The 8,470-nt window shown below is 42.6% G+C and overlaps 1 pseudogene; it reads right to left on the reverse strand.

Annotated features, from left to right (window-relative positions):
* Window positions 1-5,796: 5,796 nt before the first annotated feature.
* On the reverse strand, window positions 5,797-8,117 carry LOC147636200 (uncharacterized; annotated as a pseudogene).
* Between the last annotated feature and the right edge of the window lie 353 nt (window positions 8,118-8,470).

The following is an 8,470-nucleotide window of genomic DNA, read 5'->3' on the forward strand; positions in this document are numbered from 1 at the left end:
CTACAACATACTCAACCTCACTAGTAGACATGGTAATGCAATCTTGAAACCGAGATCGCTAATGAATTGCACCTCCAGTGAATGTAAAAACATAGCTTGACGTGGACCTTCTCTTAACACAGGTTGAGCCTGAATTGCATGTTGTTCCACTCCATCACCTTGCACTTTGCAGGTACATTAGGGACTACCTATTATTCATTTTGACCAGCATGCTGCCTGTTATGCACATGTTCATCAACTTAAAAGATAACCCTTCTTATCTCCACTATAGATGTAGGCCTTTTATGCATCTTTTCTTCATTGAAATACACGTCATTCCTACAAATAACCTTCCTAGCTTCTTGGTCCCATAAATGGTAACCCATCTCGCCAAAATCACCATAGCCAAGAAAAATGCATTTCTTTGACTTTGGTGCTAACTTGTCCCGAAATTCCTTGGGAACATTGCAATATGCCTTGCAACCAAAAACTCTAAATGCTTATAAGAAGGTGGCTTTCTTGACCAAAGCTCTTCAGCAACCTTCTCATCTATGGCCTTGTTTAGGACACCTATTAATGAGGTGAACAGCAGTAGATACTGCCGCTGCCCAAAATCCATTGGGCAGTTCTGCATTGGATAGCATGCAATGCATCTTCTCTTGGATAGTATGGTTCATCCTCTCAGCAACGCCATTTTGTGGAGGAGTGTACGGGGTAGTCAATTCCCTCTTAATTCATTTTGAATCACAAAATGATTGAAATGCTTTAGAGACATATTCCCCACCATTGTTAGTTCTCAGACACTTTAGTCTCTTGCCAGATTGATTCTCCACAAGGGTGACAAACTTCTGAAACCCTGTCAAAACATCATCCTTTTTCTCCAAAGGATACACCTACACCTTGCATGAGAAGTCATCTATGAACGTGACAAAGTATGATGCACCACCCAAAGATAAAGTAGACATGGGCCCACATAAATCACTATGAACAAGTTCTAGACCAAACAAACATATAAACAATACTCACACATAGAAAAGTTGAAGTGAGGGACATAACTAAAATGAAGAGACAATACTTTCATTCCTTTTTCAAACATATGATCCAATTGGTGATGCCACAAAGAGATGTTTGGCTGCTCGGTCACACAAATTACATGATTTTTAATAGATGACACATGAAGTGTGTTGTACAAAGTACCACACTTTGGCCCATGAGTTGTAACAAGAGAACCCTTGGAGATCTTCCAAGAGTGATCACCAAACTAAAAATGATAGCCCGCATCATCCAACTATCCTGTACTGATCATGCTTTTTATCAACTGTGGCACATTTCTGACGTCCTTTAAGATGAAAGAGGATCCATTCTGAAACTTTAGATGCACATTTCCAACACCTACAGTCTAACATGCACAGTCATTACCAAGGTGTATGCATCCTTTCCTTGATGCATCATATGTGATAAACCACTTCCAATGTGGGGTGACATGAAAGAAAGCACGTGAATCAATGATCCAATCACTGAACACATATGAATTCATGGCAACAAGTTGTGCAGCATCTATACATGAGGTGAATAGGATTTCTTCATCCTCATCAACACGTATAGAATTCACTTCCTCAATCTTCACGCTAGAGCCTATCTCCTTTTTGCCTTCATCTTGCTTCTTGTCCTTTCCTTTGTCGTTCTTCCATTTGTTACAGTCCTTCTTCATGTGGCCTTTCTTGTGATAATAATAGCATTCAATATTCTTTCCATGACCATGCAATTTGCTACGAGATTGATTTCTCTCCCCATAGACTTCCCCCTTGCATGGGATATCCCCTCACCACCATGAGGGCATTAGAACCCTTGGCTAGTTCCATGTTCTTTCTATTCACTTCCTCTGTGAGCAAATTGCCTTCAACATTTGCACTGGCAAGACCATCAGTAGGGGCAAAAATTACTAAGAGCTGTCCGAAAAGTGTCCTAGCTTTTCGGTCATGTGACCAATAAGAACATAGAATTCACAAAGTCATTAAATGTAATGCCCAGCTGAATAAAAATAGTGTTGAACTCATTGAGATGATTGGACATGGATGTCCAATCATTAAATGTAATGCCCAGCTGAATGAAAATAATGTTGAACTCATTGAGATGATTGGACATGGATGTCCCTTCCTTCATCTTCACATCATCCAAATGTTTCAGCCAATAAGCCTGAGAAGCTGCACTCTACTTCTCATATCGGTCACATAATTTCTGCGATAAATTATAACTATTGGTTTTGTCTTTGACATTGAAGTTTCCCAAAAGTATCATTTTTGATAGGGACCCAAGGATGACACCTATTTTGGCGAGGTGCACATAATGTGGGAATGAAGCTCAATTTCTATTCGACTTATCACCCTCAGATAGATGGGCAGAGTGAAATTGTGAATTCCACAATTCTTGATCTACTTAAGTGCTATGTAAACAAAGTAGATCAAAAAGGAATCAATGGGAAAAGTATTTACCACTAGTTGAGTATGCATACAATAACACGGTGCATGCTTCCACGAGTAAATCCCCATTTGAAGTAGTTGAGGGCTTTTCACCAAAAGCTCCTCCAATTTTGTGAATAAAGGATAAGATTTTTGCTGTAGATGAGTATGTGCACGATGTGCGAGATGCCTTTAGTAAGATAAAGGAAGCACTTCAAAAGGCACAAATGAAGCAAAAACAAGCTGCTGGACAACAGGCATCACCGATGCCTTGATTTAAAGGAAGATGATTGGGTGCTTCCTAAGTTTCCAAAGGCCAAGCTAAGGCACACAACAGGGAAAGATTGGTTAGGGAACCATACCGGGCATCAGAAGTACTATGCCAAGTTAGCAAAGTGGTATTATGGTCCATTCCAAATCTTAAAACCCATTAATGCAACCTCGTTTAGGTTGAAGTTGCCTGCACATTGGCATATTCACAATGCCCTCCATGTTAGCTTGCTCAAGCCTTTTAAAGGAACCCCACCATCTGCACCAGTAGAAGAAGATCCGCCAGAATTTGACGAGATGGAGGAAATCCTAAGGCCTGAAAGGGTCCTTAAACTCGATGACAAGGTTTTAAGGATAGGCAAAGTTTTAAGGCGCTATTTGGTAAAGTTTACCAACTATCTAGAAGATGATGCCCGCTGGATGCGAGAGCCCCAACTAAAAGAGTCCTTAACTCTTCTCAAAGAGTATAAGGCTATGTATGGTTTGCAGGATATACAAGACACTACCCAATAAATGGTAAGTATTAGGTAATGTTTATCCTCCATGTTCTATGTTTAAATGTTATAGTGTACACTCAAAAATGTTCAAGCTTATGGAGCTCATCTCCTAAGCACCTAGGGGTATGTCGGCCCTAAGGGAGGGATACACTATTAAAATGACTAAAAAGATAGCAAAGAGACAAATGGTCAGGTTTAGTGTGGATTATCCTCCTAAACACCCGGGAGTATGTCGGCTCTTGGAGAAGGACACGCTATTAAAATGAAGAAAAATATAGCAAACAGACAAAGGTACAGGTCGTTTAGTGAAGCTTGCTTCCTAGACACCCTCCAGTCTCACCATCTAGAGCGAGAAGGACCGTGCCGCGATATGGATCCAATAGGCCTGTTTTTGCAAACAAAAACTCTTCTTGATGAGTGGGTAATGCTCGACAAGGGGGAGTCACTCAAAAATATATAAGTGTATTGCATGGATTCAAAAGAAGAGATTTTTTAACACCCTTTTTTATACATGTTTTACATAGAATTGCTCATGAAAAATTCATAGATAAGAGGTTTCTTTTTAGTAAGACTTGAGCGCACATGATATAGAGAGTTTACATGTTGTGAAAACCCACAAGGGGTGATGTCATGTGATCTCTAGTGAATGTGTGTGTTTGTTGTAGTTATTACATAGCTCAAGTAGTTGTCAAGAGCACATGACAAAATGCTAATAATGAGTAAAACCAAGTTCAAGGGTAAGCGCACCCGAGGTTAAGTATTGTGATCGATTGGCCATATATGGAAAGGCAAACATATGCTTGATGGTATGGAAATTATCCTTATTCTCTCAATGGTTGGGTGGTGACCAAGAGCTCTCCTCCTTTGTGTGGAATATGCTCCCCCATCATATAGTTAGTGAATCTAACACCTTGTGCTTTAAATAGTCTAATATTTAAACTTTGCAATGTGACACCTTTGTCACATAGCATAGATGAGTATTTTACAGTTTCTTCAATGTGCTAGGATTAGAAGGTAAATCAAAGTTTATCCAAATAGTTCATTATAACTACTCTTCCTAATTGCTAGATCAAAAGACTCATAGGTATCATGCACTCATTTCTACCAAAGCTAAGAGCTCAATGATCTCCATACAGGTGAAGATTTTAATGGTCCCTAATGACCTTGTGTCATTTGGTGTCGACAATGAGTATGCCCAAAATTCAACTTTCAATTCAGTGTTTGCCCTACTATATTTCACCTTGCAAGTAAATGCCAAATAGCTATTGTCTACTGAATACAATTTTACAAAGAGAAACCCTTACATTTTAAAATTAAGGCTATCTCCATAGGCCCCAATGGGTTACAAAAGGCATAGCCACTATTCCCATGGTAAAAGGCCACCCATACACAAGACGAGGTGGGGAGGCATGGTTTACAAAACTAGAAGAGCATGTATGAAAGAGTGATCTTTACAACTTCAGGGCTTGAGCAGCTCCATTGACGCTCAATTATGTGTAATTAAGCCTCCTTTCAATTATGAAGGGTTGAGCTTGGGAAGTTGATACTCTGCCTTTTTTTGGCATGGTTACACACGAGCGCTTAATTCAACTAAGCTCTCCTTGCCATGGCTCTTGAGCGAGCAAGGGGCTTACTTATTCAACAAGGTGATTGATAACTTATAAGGTTCATAGGGTACCTCCACGACCCCGTTCCATGAGCTCTAAGAGGACCTCTTGCCCGTTTTTGACGACTGGTATTTTTCAAGGGCACATTAAATTTAGCGACGAGTTGGTACAATCTAGGGGTGCCTTTTTTTTAAAAAAAAGTTGACATTAGAGAAGAGACGAGCTTAGTACCCATGGGACCCCCTTTATCCCACAAATCAGGGGCAAGGCACATCAATCGGGGTAGCCAGCAGGGTTCGAACCCTTAACCTGGGTTTTGACAACGAAACACCTTAGCAACTGAGCTACCGCCCGATGATAATCTAGGGGTGCCTTGGACGACCTCTAAGGAATGACATTCAATTTGATAGAAATCCATTTACCTATCTCCGTGAACTTTTGAAGCAAACTCAAAATTCAAATAACTGCCAAACCAACTCTACCCAAGTGCCCTCTGCCTCAAAACGGCAGCTTTGAAGACTCTTGGGTAAGAAAGTTCTATTAAAAAATGTGTCAAACTCGCACAAAAACTCCTGAATATATATATATATATATATATATATATATATATATATATGGGAAAAGAATAAATTGTATTAATGTATGAGAAACTCCTGATTGTGTATTTTTTTAACCGCACAAGAAAATAATCTGTAGTAGTACAATCAATATCAATGTGCACCAAATGCAGGCAGGCAACCTGGAAGTACTGGGGGAAAATCAAGCTATCCAGATCTGCTGATATCTAGGTTGGGGTAAAGGTGCGTGCAAGCCGGAATTGATATCATATAGCTGTGTCTGTGATCTGCTACCACTTGTGAAAACAAAGCAACAGCACTCACCGCTTAAAGAGGAAGGGAGGGGCCCCATGCAGGTGGCTGCATATTTCATCATGGCGGAAGCCGCAGTTTCTTGACCAGAAGAAAAGCAAAAATTGTAGCGGGGTCATGGGAAGAAAAGGAATAAGAGATAGAAAGAAAGGAGCAGATGAGGCGTTAAACTAGAGGCGCGGGCCGCGGCGTTGGGGTGCAGGAGGGATGAGGCCCCCTGGTTTGTGAGGGCACGGTTATCACAAATGCGCAGCTGCTGAGCGAGGAGCCCTCCAGAGAAAGATAGAGCAGAGGCGCTCACACACAAGCTTGGATTGCCATGCAAGTCTAAGCGGTTGCCCAGCTTTTGAATGAAGTGAGCAGAGAAAGGGACGGAGCCTGTGAGGAAATTCTGGCTGAGGTTGAGGTAGTTGATCTGTTGCATCAGTTCCAGGGTGGGGGGAATGGTGCCGTCGAGCTTGTTGTTGCTCAAATTGATGACGCTGACATTGAAGAGGGTGTGGAGATCGGAGGGAATGGGGCCGGTGTAGTAGGAGTCCGCCAGACTGAGCTGTCGCAGCTGCTTCCAGCCAGCCATGTAGGACGGCAGGGGCCCGTGCACAGGGTTCCCGTCCATGAGAAAGTACTCCAGATTGGAAAGCCTGGCCAAGGATGCAGGCAAGGGCCCTGTGAAAGCATTCTGGCTGAGAGCTAAGAACTGCAGGTTGCCCAAGTTGCCCACCTCCGCGGGGATGTTGCCTTTGAGCTGATTGGAGCTAAGGTCTAGCTTTTGCAACGCTTTGAGGGCGCTGAAGGAGGAAGGAATACTGAAGGTTCTTCAGGCGCCCAAGAGTTGGAGGGATGCTTCCTACGAGAGCTTTATTAGATCGCAGGCTAAGCTCTTGCAAAGAGTTGGCTAAATTGGCGAGCTCCGAGGGGATGGTGGTGCGCTGGCTCATAATGCACTCTGAGATGAGCAGCGTCCTGAGAAAGGGCAGTTGTGAGATGGCGGTGGGGATGGTAGTGCTCAGCTTGCAGCGGCGGCTCATACCGCTGCCAAACTGGAGACGCGTGACGTGCATCAGCTTGTTGTTCGCACAGCATGCCAGGCAGGAGGTCCTGCGTGCAAGGGCGAGGGTGTAAGCTTCGAACATTAGAGACGACTCTAAAACTTGGAAGAAAGCCTCCAACTCCGATGGGTTCATGGAGGCGGCGCTGCCGGAAGTGGCTGGCGGCGGCGAAGTTCCTCTTGCATGTAAAAAGTTATATTTCCATGTAAAAAGTTATATTCGAGTCTAAGAGCAGTTTGAACTGGGTATATACCACATTTTGGTCACGGACTCTGGAGAGCCAACCTGCCACAAAGAAGCTATACAAATGGATGATAGCGTTAAGTGGGAGTTGGCTATGCAATCAGAATACAATTCGATTGTGTCTAATGAGACGTGGGATTTGATTGAACTACCACAAGGGAAACATGCTTTACCTTGCAAGTGGGTATACAAAAAAAAGTATACAGCAAAAGATCCCGAGCCTAAGTACAAGGCTCGCCTAGTTGCCAAGGGTTTCAAGCAGCAGAAGGGCGTGGATTTTGATGAGATTTTCTCTCTAATCATCAAAATGACCACACTTCGCACCGTGCTTGGCTTGGTTGCTATCCAGGACATGGAACTTGTCCAAATGGATGTGAAGACTGCATTTCTTCACGGGGATCTTAATGAAGATGTTTACATGAAACAGCCAGAGGGTTTCGTATGTGAACCTTAAAAGCTAAAGAGGAGAGAACTGGTTTGTAAACTTAAAAAGGCAATCTATGGCCCCAAGCAAGGTTCAAGGTAGTGGTACCAAAAATTCGACAAATTCATGCAGTCTCCGGGTTATACAAGGAGTCAAGAGGATCACTGCTTATACACAAGAAAGATGCATGATGGTTCATTAATCATCTCGATCTTGTATGTAGATGATATGCTTATCGTAGGGAAATCAATTGATGAGATCAATCAGTTGAAGCAAATGCTAAGCACTCAGTTTTCCATGAAAGACTTGGGAGATGCCAATCACTTTCTTGGTATGCGTATCAAGAGAGAGAGGCAACGTGAAATTCTTGAATTGTCTCAAGAAAAGTACATACACAAGGTCTTGCAATGTTTCAGTATGCAGGGGGGAATTCATTGAGTACCCCAATGTAAGCATACTTAAAACTTGGCAAGGAAGATTCTCCCAAGATAGATGCTGAGAAAGAGGAAATGGCAAAAAAGTGCCATATTCTTCAGTAGTTGGCAGTTTGATGTACGCTATGGTAGCCACGAGACCAGACATTGCACATGCAGTGGGAGTGGTTAGTAGGTACATGTCAAACCCTGACAAGAAGCACTGGGAAGCAATGAAGAAAATCCTTAAATACCTGAAGGGTATAGCTAGCAAGTGTCTACGCTTCGGGAACAGCGATGCATCCATTGTGGGTTACACGGATGCGAATTATGCGGTTCATGATTATGTGTAACCAAGGAACTTCGTGAGAAGGGCGAATCTCATGCTCCACCATATGCAGGGCATCATGGCATTCAAGCCACTTCTCAAGCAATAGAAACTTACTTCTATTGGCCCTCTATGTGAAATGACATCCATGATTATGTAGAACAATGCACGATATGTCAAAAGGTCAAGTATGATAGAGGAAATGTCCCTAGATTGTTGCAACCACTGCTAGTTCCAGAAGCTCCATGGGAGAGCACTTGAATGGGCTTCATCTTTGGATTGCCAAAGTCCATACACGTGAACATGGGTATATGGACAGTGGTAGGCCGATT

The sequence above is a fragment of the Cibotium barometz genome, chromosome 8 (assembly GCF_041138505.1).
Source record: "Cibotium barometz isolate CiBa-2024 chromosome 8, ASM4113850v1, whole genome shotgun sequence".
Classification (NCBI taxonomy): domain Eukaryota; kingdom Viridiplantae; phylum Streptophyta; class Polypodiopsida; order Cyatheales; family Cibotiaceae; genus Cibotium; species Cibotium barometz.